Source organism: Nicotiana tomentosiformis, chromosome 8 (assembly GCF_000390325.3).
Source record: "Nicotiana tomentosiformis chromosome 8, ASM39032v3, whole genome shotgun sequence".
Lineage (NCBI taxonomy): Eukaryota > Viridiplantae > Streptophyta > Magnoliopsida > Solanales > Solanaceae > Nicotiana > Nicotiana tomentosiformis.
The window spans coordinates 131,837,778-131,857,526 of NC_090819.1; the positions used below are offsets into that span (position 1 = coordinate 131,837,778).

The 19,749-nt window shown below is 40.1% G+C and overlaps 1 protein-coding gene across 1 annotated transcript in view; it reads right to left on the bottom strand.

The window, feature by feature from the left end:
* The window catches only part of LOC138898170 (uncharacterized), a 38,404-nt gene that overhangs the window by 1,068 nt on the left and 17,587 nt on the right, over nt 1–19,749 (bottom strand). The gene's annotated exons all lie outside the window — the stretch shown is intronic.

Sequence of the window (19,749 nt, forward strand, 5' to 3'; positions counted from 1 at the left end):
CTTGGCCAATTTATATTTTTGGACTTCTTATCGACAATTTCTCTCTCTCGAGAGAGAGAACACTAGTAAATATTTCCACTCCCTAGACCTTTGCAATATATCCTCGACGTCCATGATCACTTCTATCTCTTCGCCACACTATTCTTCTACTTTTGGTTTGAAGTTTGGTATATAATAGGACTGAACTTCAAGTCAATGCATCATTGGACTAAAGTTTAGATGCAACAGTTTGTAATTCAGATTAATTGTTCTGTTCAAAGTTGTTGCAACTGAACTTTGTATCAATACTCTGAAGTTTGAACAGTTGCACGTGAACTTCAAACTAATCCTTCTCTTGAACTTCAAATCAATGGCCTAATATTTGAAATTCAATGAGTATATATCTTCCATACATATTCGATATAATAATTCAAATGTCACAGTAAGAAACTAGAAATTATCGCTAGGTTAAAACTTCGGTTGATGAACTCAAGTTTTTTGTTGATAACAACCATGAAAATATTTCTTATTTTTTTGGGTGAAGCCATCACATGAAATTAGGAGTTTAGAGAATTAAAATATGGTTATGAGCAGCACGAAAACAAAAATTTGTAAGTGCCAACCCTTACCACATAAGCATTCGGTTTCTTTTATAATACTTTTTAGGACAAAGCTTCGTTACTTTTTCTTATCATTTTATTGTGCAATTAATCTAATATGGTTGATCTTACGATGCCAAATTGATATTATGTACACTTGGTTTATAGTTATATGGAACCGATGGAGATATATTTTCTTTTTTTTGGTCGGTAACCGCATAGATTATATTTGCACATCTTTTAAAACAAGGAATAAAATATAAACATTGGCATAAAAAAGAGCTATCCGAGAATATCAGCCGAAAAATTCATGAAGTAATATTAGAATATCAGACTTATATGGAATTCTAGTCTTATAAAGGGTTGGTAGACTTCAAGCTAGGTCAACTAAACCTCCCTTATAAAGTCTCTATTGATCTTATTCATTGCACACTTCATCATATGCGATATGCTAATTTTCGCTGCTGTTCATACATAATTCTGTGCTTTTATGCTTGTGTACTGTCACGGGTCAACTTCTCCAAAGTGTCAGCGGCACTCAAATTTCTTGTATGGTGCCCGTAATCCCACCTAACTACAAGCCATCCTTCTCATGTTCCAGGTTTCTTGGCATGATCTTGTGCCTATGATGAAGCATACCTCTCCAATATATAAGAGTTGGTACCCGCCATCATAAGTGAGGATAGGGGTCATTGCTCGAGGAAGCCTCTGTTAAGAATTTTGTGCATCTTGAGTTCGAATTTGTTAAGAACCAAAGCTTTAAATTTCAATTTTGTTTCAATGACAGGGAACTCATCTTCTTTTTATTCCTTTTGTGCTTTTCTTCTTTTATTGTTATTTTCTTTCCTCAAGCTGCGGGAGCACTATTTTTGTCTTTTCTTGTTTTATTCTTTTTAATGACAGGGCCCTTTTATTGTTTTCAGGTTATTCCATTTTACCCAAAACACCTCTTATATTGAAGAGAAAGAGATAGGCGACCCCTTACATTTTTGTAGGAAAACGATTAAATTCATTAGGATTGAGATGAAAGAAAAATTAATTTAAAGGTATACTCTCTAAGTAAAAAAAAGCATATATCAAAATTGAATTATTCTTTTAATGTCACGACCCAAAAACGACCGCCGTGATGGCGCCTATGGTGGAACTAGGCAAGCCTCAACTGAACATTTCCAACACAACAAAACACTTTTTAGAAATAACATCAAAACGATTTAACATTAAAAGAAAAAACCTTTTCAAACAGATTCTAACCAAAACACGGTACAATCCATCCCAAAACCGGGGTGTCATTGAGTACATGAGCGTCTAAATAGCCAGTCTGATAAAAACAGATAATACTGAAAGTGCAGAAAGACTAAGAAAGGGAAATCAAGGCACGCGAGCGCCCTGCAACTACCTCGATTGTCCTGAACTCTGATGCCTCGATCAACAACCGCTGCCGTGACCAAAAAAAACATCTGGATCTGCACACAAGGTGCAAGGAGTAACGTGAGTACATCCAATTCAGTAAGTAACAAGTCCAAACTTTGGACTGAAAGGTAGTGACGAACTCAACCGGACAAATAAAATGGAATATAATTGTGCAGAAACGTAGACATGCTCTTAAGTCAAATAAGCAACTTAAAACAGTAAAGTAAACTAGATCCGGACACTATAATGAATATAATCTCTACATGCCAATGCACAAACTGTAAGGGATGCACAATGCTGTTAGTCTCAAGTGCTCACACTCTCGATATCTCAACCACTCGGTACTGTATATGTCCCACACGGCCCAGGGAAGATCCATCCCGGAATATATACAACGTTGACCATAGGTCGCCCAGTACAAAGGAAAAGGCCAATCGACCCTGTGCAGAAGATCCATCTCCAGGTATCAAGTACTTCGGACAAGATCCATTTCCATGGAAAATTCATCCCTCAATAATATCAAATGCGCTCACTAGGGGTGTGTTACAGACTATGGAGGGGCTCCTACAGCCCAAGCGCTATCATAACATCAATATATCCGCTGCGGCTTGCAGCCCCCCATATTTGTCACTCATAATCGTCTCTCGGCCTCACTTAATCATCAACCTCTCCAGTCTCACTCATGTGCCCAAAATATCATGAAAATAGCCCGCAACAGTAATATGAGGATTCAATATATAGCAACTGAGACTAGTATATGACGTGAAATGCATGTATATGACTGCGATATCAGTAAAAGCAGTAAAGTGATATCAAGAAACGAGCACTTGGGGTATCAACAGTACCGTCAATAAGCCTAAACATGATATCTAACATGATTGACAGCTCAATTACTTTATCACATGCTAGAAACATGGGTATCAACAAGGTATTATCACTACACAGTGCCATGGAGTCACCCAGGACACAATTCTCATGGTGCACGCCCGTCACTTGGCATGTGTGTCACCTCAATACCAATCATATAATACATATTACGGGGTTTCGAACCCTTATAACCAAGTTTGAAAGTGTTACTTACCTCAACTGCGCAAAAATCCTACTACAAAATGCCCTTGACTCTCAAATCGGTCTCCAAATGCCCCGAATCTAGCCACAGGCAATACAAGATGATCAATGTAGGCTAAAGGAATATATTCCTCAAAGAAAACATGAAATTTTACCCAAAATCTGAAATCGGCCCGAACCCGGTCCCCGGGCCCTCGTCTCGAAATTTGACAAAAGTCACAAAACCCGAAAGCTCATTCACTCACAATTCTAACTCAAGAGTTCTTCTTTTTTTCCCCAATTTCTCACCCCAAATCACAAATTAGATGAATGAATTAAATATGAAATCATGGGATTTAACCAAAACCAAGTAGGAATCACTTATCCCAATCAACTCCACAAAATCCCTTCAAGAATCGACCAATTCCGTGTTCTCTAGCTCAAAATATGAAAAATGGCAAATCCTCATTTTGAAATTAATATTGTCTGCCCAGATTTCCTTCTTCGCGAAAGCGATCGTCCTCTCGCGTTCATGTAGGAAATATCAGACTGCGTCCCAGTTTAGTCTTCGCGAACGTGAAGCTTTACAAGCTCAACTCATCGCGAACGTGGCCCATACCTCACGAATGTGGCCCATACCTCGCGAATGCGCACACCAAGAACTTGGAGTCCCCAGCTGCCTCACTTCTCTTCGCGAATGCGACACCACTCACGCATTCACAATGCACACATAGACCACACATTTGCGTTCACGTCCTCTTCTTTGCGAACGCGAAGAACATAACCTTATCCAGAGCATCCTGAACCAAGTCTGTACCCAACAATCTAGCCTCGTCTGGCTCGAACCAACACACTGGAGACCTACACCGCCTACCATACATAGCCTTATACAGTGCCATCTGGATGCTCGACTGGTAACTGTTGTTGTAAGAAAACTACGCTAGAGGCAAGAACTGATCCTGCGAACCACCAAACTCCATCACACACGCACATAACATATCCTCTAAAATCTGAATAGTGTACTCGGACTGTTTGTCCGTCTGAGGGTGAAAGGTTGTGCTCAACTACACTCGAGTACCTAACTCATGATGTACAGCCCTCCAGAATCGTGATGTATATGGCATACCCTGGTCAGAAATGATAGATACTGGTACGCCATGAAGCATGACGATCTCGTGGATATACACTCAAGCCAGCTGCTCGAAAGAATAGGTAGTCATCACAAGAATGAAATGAGCTGACTTGGTCAGCCAATCCACAATCACCCAAACTGCATCAAAATGCCGCTGAGTTCAAGGAAGCCCAACAACGAAATCCATAGTGATCTGCTCCCATTTCCAATCCAGAATCTCTAATTTCTGAAGCAACCCACATGGTCATTGATGCTCATACTTCACCTGCTGGCAATTTAGGCACCAAGCTACATACTCCACTATGTCCTTCTTCATTCTTCTCCACTAGTAATGTTGTCTTAAGTCCTGATACATCTTCGCGGTACCTGGATGAATAGAATACCGCAAACTATGAGCCTCTTAGAGAATCAACTCACACAAACCATCTACATTGGGCATACATAGCCTGCCATGCATCCTCAATGCACCATCATTCCCAATAGTGACCTCCTTAGCATCATCGTGTTGGACCGTGTCCTTAAGGACAAGCATGTGGGGGTCATGGATCTTGGGTCCCCAGCTGCCTCACTTCTCTTCAGGAACGCGACAACACTAACGCGTTCGCGATGCATACGCAGACCATATCTTCACGTTCACGTTAGCGTCCTCTTCTTCGCGAACGCGAAGAGCAAAATCTTCCCAGCTCACATTAACCCTTCGCAAACTCGAGGCTCCTCTCGCGAATGCGTAAGTGGAAACCAGAAAATATACATCAGCAGATATCAGCCATCAACGAAAGTCATAAAATGATCCGTTAACCACCCAAAACTCACCCAAGGCCCTCGGGACCTCAACCAAACATACCATCAAGTCCCAAAACACTATATGAACTAAGTCAAATACTCAAACAACCTCAAATAACATCAAAAACACGAATCACTCTCCAATCCAAACTTAATGAACTTCGAAATTTCCAAATTCTACAACGATGCCTAATCATACCAAACCACGTCCGATTGACCTCAAATTTTGTACACAAGTCATATTCAACATTACGGACATACAGCAAATTCCGAAATCGGAATTCGACCCCGATATCAAAAAGTTAACCCCGGCCAAACTCCCAAAAAAATTGACTTTTGCCATTTAAAGCCCAAATTAGCTACAAACCTCAAATGCACAATCCGGACATGCACCTAAGTCCAAAATCACCCAACGAAGCTAACGAAACTGAGAGAACTCCATTCCGAAGTCGTCTTCGCACAATTCTGACTATGGTCAAAATCCTAAGACTTTAGCTTCTGTTTTAGGGACTAAGTGTCCCAAATCACTCCGGAACCAAAAACAAGACCTTCTGGCAAGTCACATAAGTAGAAACAGATACGGGAAAAATAGTAAATAGGGGATCAGGACTAATACACTCAAAAAGACCGACCGGGTCGTTACATTTAATCAAATTACCAAAATTAATATAGGCACTTCTTTGGCTTGTTTGAACTTTTTTGGGATTCCATTTAATATTTTAGTATAAAGAGATAGTATTTTTATTGGTACGGGTTAACTAAATAACATAAATTAATCAAAATTCAATTATCCAACAAAATTCACACCCTTGTAGTTTTTATATGGGTAGTGATAGATTTACATCAAAGGCGGTAATGCACCATGACTTTTAAATCTTGGGTTCATCTATGTCTGTGTCGCCCTTTTGATGTCAAGGCTTCAACCTTGTCTTGTTCTCAGATATACATGTGGCACCTTTTATTGATTCTTGCTTGTGTTTCAAAGTTATGAGTCTCTATTAGTATACATTTTTACTTTGAATATCAAAATATAAAATATGCATGTATAGTAAGTTTTAGTTTTAGTTATTCATCCTCGAGTCAGATGATATCTAGCTTTAGAATATGAAAACTCGTTGAGGAAAATTATAAATTAATGACATGTTATTATTTATATTAGTGGTATTATTTAATTTTTAAGCTCTTCTCCAAGTTGTCATAATTATTTCTCTCTCCGTTCCAATTTATGTGAACTTGTTTGACTGGGCACATAATTTAATAAAAAATGAAGACTTTTAATATTTGTGATCCTAAACAAGTCAAAAAGGGGTCCAGAATATTTGTGTGGTCATAAAAGCTTCTCATTAAGGGTAGAATTGGAAGTTTAAGCTAAATTATTTCCAAATTTAGAAATGGGTCATTCATTTTGGAACAGACCAAAAAGGAAATAGGTTCACATAAGTTAGAACAGTGAGAGTAAATTATTTCATTTGATTGGTTTGTCTGTATAAACAGAAAAGACGAATAACCTAAATCGAAAACGTTCAAAATATGGTTAAACCAGACCCAAAATAGTTATTACTTGTAACCTCAAAATTCTAGATCCGTCTCTGATTCTTCTAGTAGTTGATTGTTATTGTTGGTATGTACTATGTATTGAATGATAAAATCATTTTTCATTTACTAAATATATTGGTGAGCACCGTTTTAACCACTTCTTTAACCTATGGCCTCATCAATCTTTCATGATGTCATGCATGGGCTACTTTCCGATCTTGCCCCGTGACTCTTTGGTTGTGCCCCACAACACCTTAATAAACCTCTTTGCGCCGAGTGTCAGGGAGGATGTTCTCGTGGTCTTGGCTGCACCAAGAAACAAGTGTGCATATGCATATTTTACACCACCAATAGTCCGCGCCCGCGCCAAACAACAAGCGATGCTCAAAAGCGCACGTTAGCAGGCAACGCCAGCCCACATCTTGCACCTACAAGCAGTTGCACCATATCCAGCACGCACGCTCATGTCCTGCGCACACTAATGCTAGTAACAAGGACGCCGCCCTTACAACTGCCGACCGCTGGACCAGCTTTTCCTTTGTATAAGCCTATGTCTCTTTCCATGTAAATATAGAGTAGTTTTACTTCTTGTATTTGCATTATAATTTTGTATCTTATTTATGTCTACTCCTATAACTTATGTTTTTTATTTTATGACATATATATGGAGGGTATAGTCATAGAAGTTTTTTGCAAGCAAACAAATCTCTGCATTAGTGTCTCCTCCCCTCGTGGCACCACATTGGTTTTCTTTCAATCATTGTTCTCTATTAATACAAGCAAGCTTTCATTCAGTTCTCTCATTACAAATTGTGATCCTGACACTGTCTTTCCTGTACGGCATTGAAAGTCTAGTCTAGTATGCGGAGGGGTCCTTCGACTGGCGAAAAGTAATCACACGGAAGTCGGTTGCATTGCCTTACGTCGGCCTTCCCAAGTATCTCAGGAATTCACCACACAACAATACCCAAGTCAAACGTGTGATATGGATATTTAAAAAAAATTAGTTTATGCGTACAGTTTTTTTTAAATATTCTAAAATTTAGCAGCAAAAGTGCATGCACACAAAAAGTGTGATACGTCAAGAACGTCTAATTTCTTCACAATACATCAGATATATAAAGACGTGTTTTTCTAGTCTAGGATACACGGGCACTTCAGTATTTCTCTTTGAAAGTTTACTTATGACAAAGACTGGACCGAATGAATCACACAAACTAATTGCCATTAAATTCCACTTTTAAAGAACTAATAAAAATACCACAAAAGATGAAGCAAGTATCCATGCATGGTTGCAGAGTAGCGGTAACAACCTGAACGGTCGTTTTGATTTCTTGATCCCCGTCTCCCTAAATAAGAATCCCCTTATATGTATTTACTATTTTATGACTTGCGAGGATGGTTAGTTTGGGATTTGAAAGGTTATGGATTGAAATCGGAACACTTGGTTCCTTAAGGGTGGCTAAAAAGGCTAAGTTTGACCTTGGTTAATATTTTCAGTAAACAACCTCGGAACCCGAATTCGACAGTTTCAATAGGTTCGTATGATGATTTTAGACTTGGGCGTATGTTCGGATCAGGTTTTGGATGATCCGGGAGCGTTTCAGCGTTTAACATTGAAAATTGCCTTATTGAAAGTTTTAGTGTTCTTTAAATTTTGTTTGGAGTAGGTTTTGGTGTTATCGATGTATGTTTGGGATTATTAGCCTTCGAATAGTTCCATATAGTTATTTAAGACTTGCACACAAAATTTAGAATCATTCCGAGTGGTTTAGTCATGATTCGGCGCGTTTGGAGCTAATTGGAAACTTGAAATTCATAAATTGGTTCAATTTTGGTTATAGGGTGTGATTCTTAGTTTTGTTGTTATTTATGCATTTCGAGGTTACGAGCAGGTCTGTATTATGTTTATGAACTTGTTGGTGCATTTGGACGGGGTCCTGAGTGGCTCCGGTGTGTTTTGGACCACCCAGAGCTGAGTTGTATTTCTGTATTATTAACATAACCCATATTTATTTTAAATTTTTATTTTAATAATATTAGACCTTAGTAAGTGTCGAAGTCGACCCCTCATTACTACTTCTTCGAGGTTAGACTTGATACTTACTGGGTAAATGTTGTTTATGTACTCACGCTACACTTATGCACCGATAGTGCAGGATCTGAGGCAGGTGCATCAGGTGGTCCTATCGGCGCGCATCCTAGATATCCCGAGGTTTAGTGGTGAGCTGCTTCCTGAGCCGTTCTGCAGCCCCTAGAGTCTCTCTTTTGTATTTATATTCTATCTACTTTATATTCAGATAGTGGTTAGATTTTTGTATAATCTACTAGATGCTCATACACTTGTGACACCATGTCTTGGCACACAACAGTAGATTTGTGGTTTTAGAGTATTACTATGGTCATGATTGCACTGAGTTGCTTTCGTTTTATTTATTTAAACTTGTTATTTCTTAAATATTTTAATTAAGGAAAAATTCAATTACTCAGAAACTTATTAAAAGAGGAATAATCTGTCTAATTCACTAGTTGGCTTGCCTAGCGGTAAAGTTGGGTGCCATCACGGCCTATAGGGGATATTAGGTCGCGACAACATGGTATCAGAGCACTAGGTTCATGTAGGTCTCAATAGTTATGAGCAGGCCTAAAAGATTCTTGCGGATCGGTGTGGAGACGTCCGTACTTATCTTCGAGAGGCTAAAGGGTGATAGGAAACTACCCTTCTTCATTTTCTATCGTGCAGTTGATGTGGTACTAAGTATCTTTCTCTTATTCTCTCACAGACAGGAAGAACGCGCTCTACGGATGTTCCAGACCAGGGAAGAGTTGCTCCCCTTGTTGCTAGGGGCCGAGGAAGATGCCGAGGGAGGGCTCCAGCCCGTAGTAGAGGACGAGGGCGTTCCAGAGTTGCTCCCGCTATGCCGCCAACAAGTTCAATAGAGGATCCCATAATTGAGGAGCAGGGCTAGGTGCCCGTAGCAGAGCCAGCCCCGGTAGATTTCATGTTTGCACCGGGATTCCAGGAGTTCATGGCCCGTATGCTACTGTTCATGGATACTATGACTCAGGCTGGTTTATTTCTAGCCGACCCAGCCACATCTCAGGCCGGAGGGGGGCACACACCCCTACTGCTCAGACTCTAGGACATGTAGCTACCATATATCAGACCCCGGGTGCACTACTCGTGGGCGGAGCTCAGCTAGTTGAAGCAGTTATACTTGAGCCCGGACTTGCTACTGTTGGCGATCCGCAGAATCTCTTAGACAAATGGACCCGTCTTTATCCTCCTACTATATGAGGTAAGAGACATGAGGACCCCCGGGATTTTATTGATCGGTGCAGGGATAAACTGCACAACATAAGGATATTAGAGTCCCACGGGGTGGACTTCACCACCTTTCCGTTGGAGGGCAGGGCCCATAGATGGTGGCAGACATATCATCTCGGCAAACCAGCAGGTTCTCCTCCCATGACTTGGGATCAGTTCACACGCCTTGTCTTGGACATATACATTCCACCCTCCCAGAGGTAAGAGTTGCAGTTTCAGTTCGAGCAAGTTCAGTAGGGTCAGATGTCCATGACTGACTACGAGATGAGATTCTCTGAGTTGTCTTGCCATGCACTTATGATTCTTCCTACCGATGTAGAGAGAGTGCAGAGGTTTGTCCCCGATTTGCACTCAGATATCCAGGCCACCATGGATCGAGAGGTGGAGATGGGGACTTCTTATGGGTTTGATGTGGAGGTAGCTTAGAGGATCGAGGGTGTTCGTTAGCTGAGCCGAGAGAAGGCGGCAAGGGACAAGTGGTTCCGATATTCTAGAGAATTCTCCACTAGTAATGCTGTCTTAAGTCCTGATACATCTTCGCGGTACACGGATGAATAGAAAACCGCAAACTATGAGCCTCCTAGAGAATCAACTCACGCAAACCATCTACATTGGGCATACATAGCCTGCTATGCATCCTCAATGCACCATCATTCCCAATAGTGACCTACTTAGTATCACCGTGTTGGACCGTGTCCTTAAGGACAAGCATGTGGGGGTCATGGATCTTGGGTCCCCAGCTGCCTCACTTCTCTTCAGGAACGCGACACCACTCACGCGTTCGTGATGCATAGGCAGACCATACCTTCGCGTTCGTGTTCGCGTCCTCTTCTTCGCGAATGCGAAGAACAAAATCTTCCCAGCTCACATTAACCCTTCGCAAACTCGAGGCTCCTCTCGCGAATGCGTAAGTGGAAACCAGAAAATATACACCAGTAGATATCAGCAATCAACGAAAGTCCAAAAATGATCAGTTAACCAACCAAAACTCACCCAAGGCCCTCGGGACCTCAACCAAACATACCATCAAGTCCCAAAACACTATATGAACTAAGTCAAATACTCAAACAACCTCAAATAACATCAAAAACACGAATCACTCTCCAATCCAAACATAATGAACTTCTAAATTTCCAAATTCTACAACGATGCCGAATCATACCAAACCACGTCCGATTGACCTCAAATTTTGTACACAAATCATATTCAACATTACGGACATACACCAACTTCCGAAATCGGAATTCGACCTCGATATCAAAAATTTAACCCCGGCCAAACTCCCAAAAAAATTGACTTTTGCCATTTCAAGCCCAAATTAGCTACAAACCTCAAATTCACAATCCGGACATGCACCTAAGTCCAAAATCACCCAACGAAGCTAACAGTGCCGACATAACTCCATTCCAAAGTCGTCTTCGCACAATTCTGACTGTGGTCAAAATCCTAAGACTTTAGCTTCTGTTTTAGGGACTAAGTGTCCCAAATCACTCCGGAACCAAAAACAAGACCTTCTAGCAAGTCACATAAGTAGAAACAGATACGGGAAAAATAGTAAATAGGGGATCAGGACTAATACACTCAAAAAGACCGACCGGGTCGTTACATTTAATCAAATTACCAAAATTAATATAGGCACTTCTTTGGCTTGTTTGAACTTTTTTGGGATTCCATTTAATATTTTAGTATAAAGAGATAGTTTTTTTATTGGTACGGGTTAACTAAATAACATAAATTAATCAAAATTCAATTATCCAACAAAATTCACACCCTTGTAGTTTTTATATGGGTAGTGATAGATTTACATCAAAGGCGGTAATGCACCATGACTTTTAAATCTTGGGTTCATCTATGTCTGTGTCGCCCTTTTGATGTCAAGGCTTCAACCTTGTCTTGTTCTCAGATATACATGTGGCACCTTTTATTGATTCTTGCTTGTGTTTCAAAGTTATGAGTCTCTATTAGTATACATTTTTACTTTGAATATCAAAATATAAAATATGCATGTATAGTAAGTTTTAGTTTTAGTTATTCATCCTCGAGTCAGATGATATCTAGCTTTAGAATATGAAAACTCGTTGAGGAAAATTATAAATTAATGACATGTTATTATTTATATTAGTGGTATTATTTAATTTTTAAGCTCTTCTCCAAGTTGTCATAATTATTACTCCCTCCGTTCCAATTTATGTGAACTTGTTTGACTGGGCATATAATTTAATAAAAAATGAAGAGTTTTAAAATTTGTGGACCTAAACAAGTCAAAAAGGGGTCCAGAATATTTGTGTGGTCATAAAAGCTTCTCATTAAGGGTAGAATTGGAAGTTTAAGCTAAATTATTTCCAAATTTAGAAATGGGTCATTCATTTTGGAACAGACCAAAAAGGAAATAGGTTCACATAAACTAGAACAATGAGAGTAAATTATTTCATTCGATTGGTTTGTCTATATAAACAGAAAAGACGAATAACCTAAATCGAAAACGTTCAAAATATGGTTAAACCAGACCCAAAATAGTTATTACTTCGAACCTCAAAATTCTAGATCCGTCTCTGATTCTACTAGTAGTTGATTGTTTTTGTTGGAATGTACTATGGATTGAATGATAAAATCATTTTTCATTTACTAAATATATTGGTGAGCACCGTTTTAACCACTTCCTTAACCTATGGCCTCATCAATCTTTCATGATGTCATGCATGGGCTACTTTCCGATCTTGCCCCGTGACTCCTTGGTTGTGCCCCACAGCACCTTAATAAACCTCTTTGCGCCGAGTGTCAGGGAGGATGTTCTCGTGGTCTTGGATGCACCAAGAAACAAGTGTGCATATGCGTATTTTGCACCACCGATAGTCCGTGCCCGCGCCAAACAACAAGCGATGCTCAAAAGCGCCCGTTAGCAGGCAACGCCAGCCCACTTCTTGCACCTACAAGTAGATGCACCATATCCAGCACGCATGCTCATGTCCTGCGCACACTAATGCTAGTAACAAGGACGCCGCCCTTACAACTGCCGACCGCTGGACCAGCTTTTCCTTTGTATAAGCCTAGGTCTCTTTCCATGTAAATATAGAGTAGTTTTACTTCTTGTATTTGCCTTATAATTTTCTAGCTTGTTTATGTCTACTCCTATAACTTAAGTTTTTTATTTTATGACATATATATGGAGGGTATAGTCATAGAAGTTTTTTGCAAGCAATCAAATCTCTGCATTAGTGTCTCCTCCCCTCCTGACACCACATTGGTTTTCTTTCAATCATTGTTCTCTGTTAATACAAGCAAGCTTTCATTCAGTTCTCTCATTACAAATTGTGATCCTGACACTGGCTTTTCTGTACGGCATTGAAAGTCTAGTCTAGCATGCGGAGGGGTCCTTCGACTGGCGAAAAGTAATCACACGGAAGTCTGTTGCATTGCCTTACGTCGGCCTTCCCAAGTATCTCAGGAATTCACCACACAACAATACCCAAGTCAAACGTGTGATATGGATATTTAAAAAAAATTAGTTTATGCGTACAGTTTTTTTTAAATATTCTAAAATTTAGCAGCAAAAGTGCATGCACACAAAAAGTGTGATATGTCAAGAATGTCTAATTTTTTCACAATACATCAGATATATAAAGACGTGTTGTCCTAGTCTAGGATACACGGGAACTTCAGTATTTCTCTTTGAAAGTTTACTTATGACAAAGACTGGACCGAATGAATCGCGCACACAGATTGCCATTAAATTCCACTTTTAAAGAACTAATAAAATTACCACAAAAGATGAAGCAAGTATCCATGCATGGTTGAAGAGTAGCGGTAACAACCTGAACGGTGGTTTTGCTTTCTTGATCCCCGTCTCCATAAATAAGAATCCCCTTATATGTATTTACTATTTTATGACTTGCGAGGATGGTTAGTTTGGGATTTGAAAGGTTATGGATTGAAATCGGAACACTTGGTTCCTTAAGCGTGGCTAAAAAGGCTAAGTTTGACCTTGGTCAATATTTTGAGTAAACGACCTCGGAACCCGAGTTTGACAGTTTCAATAGGTTCGTATGATGATTTTAGACTTGGGCGTATGTTCGGATCAGGTTTTGGATGACCCGGGAGCGTTTCAGCGTTTAATAGTGAAAATTGCCTTATTGAAAGTTTTAGAGTTCTTTAAATTTTGTTTGGAGTAGGTTTTGGTGTTATCGATGTCTGTTTGGGATTATTAGCCTTTGAATAGTTCCATATAGTGATTTAAGACTTGCACACAAAATTTAGAATCTTTCCGAGTGGTTTAGTTATGATTCGGCGCGTTTGGAGCTAATTGGAAACTTGAAATTCATAAATTGGTTCAATTTTGGTTATAGGGTGTGATTCTTAGTTTTGTTGTTATTTATGCATTTCGAGGTTACAAGCAGGTCTGTATTATGTTTATGAACTTGTTGGTGCCTTTTGACGGGGTCCTGAGTGGCTCCGGTGTGTTTCAGACCACCCAGAGCTGAGTTGTATTTCTGTATTATTTACATAACCCATATTTATTTAAAATTTCTATTTTAATAATATTAGCCCTTAGTAAGTGTCGAAGTCGACCCCTCATTACTACTTCTTCGAGGTTAGACTTGATACTTACTGGGTAAATGTTGTTTATGTACTCACGCTACACTTATGCACCGATAGTGCAGGATCTGAGGCAGGTGCATCAGGTGGTCCTATCGGCGCGCATCCTAGATATCTCGAGGTTTAGTGGTGAGCTGCTTCCTGAGCCTCTCTGCAGCCCCTAGAGTCTCTCTTTTTTATTTATATTCTATCTACTTTATATTCAGACATTGGTTAGATTTTTGTATAATCTACTAGATGCTCATACACTTGTGACACCATGTCTTGGCACACACCAGTAGATTTGTGGTTTTATAGTATTACTATGGTTATGATTGCACTGAGTTGCTTTCGTTTTATTTACTTAAACATGTTATTTATTAAATATTTTAATTAAGGAAAAATTCAATTACTCGGAAACTTATTAAAAGAGGAATAATCTGTCTAATTCACTAGTTGGCTTGACTTGCGGTAACGTTGGGTGCCATCACGGCCTATAGGGGATATTAGATCGCGACAACATGGTATCAGAGCACTAGGTTCATATAGGTCTCAATAGTTATTAGAAGGCCTAAAAGAGTCTTGCGGATCGGTGTGGAGACGTCCGTACTTATCTTCGAGAGGCTAAAGGGTGATAGGAAACTACCCTTCTTCATTTTCTATCGTGCAGTTGATGTGGTACGAAGTATCTTTCTCTTATTCTCTCACAGACAGAAAGAACGCGCTCTACGGATGTTCCAGACCAGGGAAGAGTTGCTCCCCTTGTTGCTAGGGGCCGAGGGAGGGCTCCAGCCGGTAGTAGAGGACGAGGGCGTCCGAGAGTTGCTCCCGCTATGCCGCCAACAAGTTCAATAGTGGATCCCATAATTGAGGAGCAGGGCTAGGTGCCCGTAGCAGAGCCAGCCCCGGTAGATTTCATGTTTGCACCGGGATTCCAGGAGTTCATGGCCCGTATGCTACTGTTCATGGATACTATGACTCAAGCTGGTTTATTTCTAGCGGACCTAGCCACATCTCAGGCAGGAGGGGGGCACAGACCCCTACTGCTCAGAGTCTAGGACATGTAGCAACCATATATCAGACCCCGGGTGCACTACTCGTGGGCGGAGCTCAGCCAGTTGAAGCAGTTATACTTGAGCCCGGACTTGCTACTGTTGGCGATCCGCAGAATCTATTAGACAAATGGACCCGTCTTTATCCTCATACTATCTGAGGTAAGAGACATGAGGACCCCCGGTGCAGGGATAAACTGCACAACATAAGGATATTAGAGTCACACGGGGTGGACTTCACCACCTTTCAGTTGGAGGGCAGGGCCCATAGATGGTGGCAGTCATATCATCTCGGCAAACCAGCAGGTTCTCCTCCCATGACTTGGGATCAGTTCACACGCCTTTTCTTGGACATATATATTCCACCCTCCCAGAGGTAAGAGTTGCAGTTTCAGTTCGAGCAAGTTCAGTAGGGTCAGATGTCCATGACTGACTACGAGATGAGATTCTCTGAGTTGTCTTGCCATGCACTTATGATTCTTCCTACCGATGTAGAGAGAGTGCATAGGTTTGTCCCCGATTTGCACTCAGATATCCAGGCCACCATGGATCGAGAGGTGGATATGGGGACTTCTTATGGGTTAGATGTGGAGGTAGCTTAGAGGATTGATGGTGTTCGTCAGCTGAGCCGAGAGAAGGCAGCAAGGGACAAGTGGTTCCGATATTCTAGAGAATTCTCCACTAGTAATAATGTCTTAAGTCCTGATACATCTTTGCGGTACCCGGATGAATAGAATACCGCAAACTATGAGCCTCCTAGAGAATCAACTCACGCAAACCATCTACATTGGGCATACATAGCCTGCCATGCATCCTCAATGCATCATCATTCCCAATAGTGACCTCCTTAGCATCACCGTGTTGGACCGTGTCCTTAAGGACAAGCATGTGGGGGTCATGGATCTTGGGTCCTCAGCTGCCTCACTTCTCTTCAGGAATGCGACACCACTCACGCGTTCGCGATGCATACGCAGACCATACCTTCGCGTTCGCGTTCGCGTTCGCGTCCTCTTCTTCGCGAACGCGAAGAACAAAATCTTCCCAGCTCACATTAACCCTTCGCAAACTTGAGGCTCCGCTCGCGAATGCGTAAGTGGAAACCAGAAAATATACACCAGCAGATATCAGCCATCAACGAAAGTCCAAAAATTATCAGTTAACCACCCAAAACTCACCCAAGACCCTCGGGACCTCAACCAAACATACCATCAAGTCCCAAAACACTATATGAACTAAGTCAAATACTCAAACAACCTCAAATAACATCAAAAACACGAATCACTCTCCAATCCAAACTTAATGAACTTCGAAATTTCCAAATTCTACAACGATGCCGAATCATACTAAACCACGTCCGATTGACCTCAAATTTTGTACACAAGTCATATTCAATATTACGAACATACACCAACTTCCGAAATCAGAATTCGACCTCGATATCAAAAATTTAACCCCGGCCAAACTCCCAAAAAAATTGACTTTTGCCATTTCAAGCCCAAATTAGCTACAAACCTCAAATTCACAATCCGGACATGCACCTAAGTCCAAAATCACCCAACGAAGCTAATGGAACCGACAGAACTCCATTCCGAAGTCGTCTTCGCACAATTCTGACTGTGGTCAAAATCCTAAGACTTTAGCTTCTGTTTTAGGGACTAAGTGTCCCAAATCACTCCGGAACCAAAAACAAGACCTTCTAGCAAGTCACATAAGTAGAAACAGATACGGGAAAAATAGTAAATAGGGGATCAGGACTAATACACTCAAAAAGACCGACCGGGTCGTTACATTTAATCAAATTACCAAAATTAATATAGGCACTTCTTTGGCTTGTTTGAACTTTTTTGGGATTCCATTTAATATTTTAGTATAAAGAGATAGTATTTTTATTGGTACGGGTTAACTAAATAACATAAATTAATCAAAATTCAATTATCCAACAAAATTCACACCCTTGTAGTTTTTATATGGGTAGTGATAGATTTACATCAAAGGCGGTAATGCACCATGACTTTTAAATCTTGGGTTCATCTATGTCTGTGTCGCCCTTTTGATGTCAAGGCTTCAACCTTGTCTTGTTCTCAGATATACATGTGGCACCTTTTATTGATTCTTGCTTGTGTTTCAAAGTTATGAGTCTCTATTAGTATACATTTTTACTTTGAATATCAAAATATAAAATATGCATGTATAGTAAGTTTTAGTTTTAGTTATTCATCCTCGAGTCAGATGATATCTAGCTTTAGAATATGAAAACTCGTTGAGGAAAATTATAAATTAATGACATGTTATTATTTATATTAGTGGTATTATTTTATTTTTAAGCTCTTCTCCAAGTTGTCATAATTATTTCTCTCTCCGTTCCAATTTACGTGAACTTATTTGACTGGGCACATAATTTAATAAAAAATGAAGACTTTTAATATTTGTGATCCTAAACAAGTCAAAAAGGGGTCCAGAATATTTGTGTGGTCATAAAAGCTTCTCATTAAGGGTAGAATTGGAAGTTTAAGCTAAATTATTTCCAAATTTAGAAATGGGTCATTCATTTTGGAACAGACCAAAAAGGATATAGGTTCACATAAACTAGAACAGTGAGAGTAAATTATTTCATTTGATTGGTTTGTCTATATAAACAGAAAAGACGAATAACCTAAATTGAAAACGTTCAAAATATGGTTAAACCAGACCCAAAATAGTTATTACTTGGAACCTCAAAATTCTAGATCCGTCTTTGATTCTACTAGTAGTTGATTGTTTTTGTTGGAATGTACTATGGATTGAATGATAAAATCATTTTTCATTTACTAAATATATTGGTGAGCACCGTTTTAACCACTTCCTTAACCTATGGCCTCATCAATCTTTCATGATGTCATGCATGGGCTACTTTCCGATCTTGCCCCGTGACTCCTTGGTTGTGCCCCACAGCACCTTAATAAACCTCTTTGCGCTGAGTGTCAGGGAGGATGTTCTCGTGGTCTTGGCTGCACCAAGAAACAAGTGTGAATATGCGTATTTTGCACCACCGATAGTCCGTGCCCGCGCCAAACAACAAGCGATGCTCAAAAGCGCCCGTTAGCAGGCAACGCCAGCCCACTTCTTGCACCTACAAGCAGATGCACCATATCCAGCACGCACGCTCATGTCCTGCGCACACTAATGCTAGTAACAAGGACGCCGCCCTTACAACTGCCGACCGCTGGACCAGCTTTTCCTTTGTATAAGCCTAGGTCTCTTTCCATGTAAATATAGAATAGTTTTACTTCTTGAATTTGCCTTATAATTTTCTAGCTTATTTATGTCTACTCCTATAACTTAAGTTTTTTATTTTATGACATATATATGGAGGGTATAGTCATAGAAGTTTTTTGCAAGCAATCAAATCTCTGCATTAGTGTCTCCTCCCCTCCTGGCACCACATTGGTTTTCTTTCAATCATTGTTCTCTGGTAATACAAGCAAGCTTTCATTTAGTTCTCTCATTACAAATTGTGATCCTGACACTGGCTTTCCTGTACGGCATTGAAAGTCTAGTCTAGCATGCGGAGGTGTCCTTCGACTGGCGAAAAGTAATCACACGGAAGTCGGTTGCATTGCCTTACGTCGGCCTTCCCAAGTATCTCAGGAATTCACCACACAACAATACCCAAGTCAAACGTGTGATATGGATATTTAAAAAAAAATAGTTTATGCGTACAGTTTTTTTTTAAATATTCTAAAATTTAGCAGCAAAAGTGCATGCACACAAAAAGTGTGATACGTCAAGAACGTCTAATTTCTTCACAATACATCAGATATATAAAGACGTGTTTTTCTAGTCTAGGATACACGGGAACTTCAGTATTTCTCTTTGAAAGTTTACTTATGACAAAGACTGGACCGAATGAATCGCACACACTGATTGCCATTAAATTCCACTTTTAAAGAACTAATAAAAATACCACAAAAGCTGAAGAAAGTATCCATGCATGGTTGCAGAGTAGCGGTAACTACCTGAATGGTCGTTTTGCTTTCTTGATCCCCGTCTCCCTAAATAATAATCCCCTTATATGTACTTACTATTTTATGACTTGTGAGGATGGTTAGTTTGGGATTTGAAAGGTTATGGATTGAAATCGGAACACTTGGTTCCTTAAGGTGGCTAAAAAGGCTAAGTTTGACTTTGGTCAATATTTTGAGTAAACGACCTCGGAACCCAAATTCGACAGTTTCAATAGGTTCGTATGATGATTTTAGACTTGGGCGTATGTTCGGATCAGGTTTTGGATGACCCGGGAGCGTTTCAGCGTTTAATAGTAAAAATTACCAT